This window comes from Microtus oregoni, unplaced genomic scaffold (genome assembly GCF_018167655.1).
Source record: "Microtus oregoni isolate MIOR12 unplaced genomic scaffold, Mior012 000073F_000, whole genome shotgun sequence".
In the NCBI taxonomy this organism is placed as follows: Eukaryota; Metazoa; Chordata; class Mammalia; order Rodentia; family Cricetidae; genus Microtus; species Microtus oregoni.
The window spans coordinates 704,179-707,861 of NW_024543980.1; positions in this window are offsets into that span (position 1 = coordinate 704,179).

The window sequence follows — 3,683 nt, forward strand, 5'->3', positions numbered from 1 at the left end:
TGCTAGCCTTCATGCTATATGTCCAAAATTACTATGAGAGAAGCCCTACCAGTTACCAAGTTTGAATGAATTTCAGATGGGAAGATTATACAATTCTCATTGAGGATTAAGGGGAGAGAGACAAGAGAAAAGAAAAAATGAAGGAATAGTTTTTGGTAGGCTTACATTGAAAGAATGGTCCTCTTGCCTACTGCTGTCAAAGGACCAAACTGTGAGCCAACTCAGTTTTGGCTCATAGAGGATAAACCAACTAAAACCACCAGGAGTTCTGATTCTCCTTTCAACAAAGGCCTTGGTGAATACTGTGTCCACTGCTTCTTTCCATAAAATATAACCCCCTGGGGGATCTTCTGGTTTCATGAAATTCTTCCATTCTGACATGCCTCTCTCAATGACTCCTAGCCTTTCTTCTCCACTTTTTGCCTTGGCAACATAGACACAGCCACTTTGTTCAGCATGTGCTGACTTTTGGCTCCTAAGAGATACAATAGCAGAAATTTACTCCATTCACTGCAATTTTTGTCTGGGTATTGCTTTATTTGTACTAAGGGAGTGGTCCCCATGTTAATAAGTTCCCGATTGTCTTTAGTACCTAATCAAATACCCTTAAAATCTAATCCCATATGTATTTCTCTGGTTATTGCCAGTAATGGTACCCAATTCCTGTGACTCTTCTATTTCAGTCTTTTTTTTTTATTTTATTAGGCTGAACTGAATATCTTCCTGGGTATATTTTATTAGAATGTAACTCTAGTATCAGTTTGGAACCCAAGAGAGACAAGTGTCATAGTTGTACTGGTACTTTGACAAATACCATGACCAGGAGAAACTTAGAGAAATAGTGGCTTTATTTCATCTTATACTTCCAGAACACAGTCCAGAGTTGAGGAAAGTCAAAGCAGCAAGTCAAACAGGAAATTGAAGCAGAAAACCTGCAGAAAGTGTGTGTGCTGGCTCTCTTGCTGACCAGTATTTCTCCAGCTTTCTTTTGTAACCAGGACCATCTTTTCAAGAAATTGCAATGCCCACAGTAAGTTAAATCCTTATACATCAATTAAAATCAAGACTGTGCCTCACAGATATGCTCACAGAGCGATCTGATATAGACAATTTCTCTCTAAAGTGATTCCAGGCTCTATCAAATTGACAGTCAAAACTAACTAGGACAGTAATTGAAGCTTCTGGGACAAGTACCTTACAAGCTTAGGGGACTCAGGATGTTTTCACACTTAAGAATGGTTATCTTTCAGTATGGCAGCTAGGCAGCTTCTGTAGGCTTTTTAGGATTAGAAGAAGTTATTTTTTTTTAAACAATCATCTAGAAACCTACATTGCATGTGTCAGGTTTCCAGATTTTTCCAGGGAATGTGTTGACTATAGTCTTCATATTACATTGTTTAAGATATCCAATTCATTGTAATCATGATGGAAAGCATGGCAGAACACAGGCAGGCACTGATTCAGTAGCAGAGAGCTACATCCTGATCCACAGACATAGCCTGGGCCTGTTGTAGACCTTTTAAACCTCAAAACCCACTCCAGTGATACAGTTCCCCATATAAGGTCACACCTACTCAAAGAAAACCACACATCCTAATCCTTCTAATATTTTCAAAGAGTTTGGTTCCCTGGTGACTAAGCATTCAAACATATGAGTCTATGGGAGCCATTCTGATTCAGACCACCATATTCCACTCCATGGCCCCTATATGTTTGTTCTAATGTAATAATGAAAAATTGTATTCAGTCCCACTTCAGAAGTCCCCATAGTCTTTTCACTGTCTCAAGACTGCTTTAAAGTCCAACATCTCTTCTGAAACTCTTGGCAATCTCTTAAATTCCAATCCCCTGTAAAATAAAACAAGATCATGTATTTTCAGCATAAAATGCATAGAATACAAATTATCATGTCAAACGGGGATAATGGGAACATAGTGAGGAAATACTGGACCAAAGCAAGACCCAAAATCAGCAGGGCAAACTCCAAATTATGTATCTGTATATCTGATGTCAAAGCACTATTTCCAATTCTTTTCTATTTTGTTGATTAAAAGCCAATTTCTCTCTCTTGGGCGGTTTCCACCCTGGTCTTCAGCATTTCTTGGCAGGTATCCCATGACTCCATCATCTCAGACATCTCGAAGTCTCCAACCCAACCTAGTCTTCACCTTCCCAGCTTCATACAATAGCCTCTCGGGCCCTCAAGGAAGGGACATCCCTGACACATTCTCGACCTCAGGAACATTCTTTAGCAGTGGAGAAAGCTTCCCCAACCCCTTTGTTGTATCTTTAACTCCAAAGCCAGTATTACATGGCTGAAGCTGTCAAGTTCTACTGATTCATGGGGCTGGAATTTAGAAGCCTCTTTCAATTACATTTGCATTACCCTTTTGTTTTTTATGGTCTCCTTCATTGCTTGAGATTTTTCTATTATTCCTTTGCACAAGTTGGAAGCTTAGCTGTATGGAGTCTTGTCTTGAACTTACCACTTCCTTTATTCCATTTAGCATTGGACTTTTCTTTAAACATTTTTTTTTATCTTCTTGAGCAAGTAACTTAACTCCATTGGACTTCCTGGTACTACTTTTCTCCTCAAACTGTGCATTTTTAAATCTTTGTCCAGTTTGTTCCTTTTCTTTATAGATCTGCATAAGAGTGACCACTAGTAACCACATAACACAGTATAGGGTGTCTTGATGCTCTGCCAATGACACTAATACATACCTCTTCAGTTTAGCCTCAGACAGAGTTTCAGGATTAGGGTAAAAAGCAGACTCATTCTTTGAAAAATATCACAAGAATGATCTGTATATGATTTTTCTAATAACATGTTCCCATCTGTCTACACTTTATAAATGAACTTAAACATAAAGAAACTGTATTTCCTGACCATTTAGGTCTTCAATATGAAGGCTCCTATGTCATGTAAAAGTTTATTATACTTTTTCTTGTTAACCTGTCATTTACTGTGTGAACATAAACCAATAATTATTCTTATGATGGGTGAGAAAACTAATTTTGTACCATTTCACCCTGACAGTGCCCCTCCAAATGCACAGTGAGTCTCACATACATGCATCAATGGCAACTCAATGGAAAAGTTGTCATTATGAGTGGCAAAAGGTAAAGTATTCTGTTTTTTTTGTTGTTGTTGTTGTTGTTAAGATCATTAAGTGTTTTAGCATTTCAGTGAAACGCAGACTTGTGGGAAGAAATTTCCTTCTTTCAAATTTGCTATAAGAGCTAATTAATTTGTGTTTAAGTGCAGAACTTAATGAAAGTAAGATAGCCACACTGAGCCAGAGCAGCTGATGAAATGGCTTTCATTTTCCACTATCCTTAAATTCATAAAGCAAGAATACCTGCCAAACATAATCTGAGAGCAGAAAATGGCTGGACTTTTACTATGCTTTAGCTCGACTATTCTTAAGCTGATATCACTAGTCCATAGATTAGTAAACTAAACTTACGTTTAGGAAATATTCACAACAGACACACAGACACACAGACACACAGACACACACACACACACACACACACACACACACTAGCTTACTTTTATAAAACTACATTGAGCAAGAATTAAGTCACAATCCCTTGTCCAATGAGAGAAAAAAATCATTACCTAAGTCAATATTTTTGCCCACATCAGATCAGTTTACCAAAAGTTATATCTCCACATA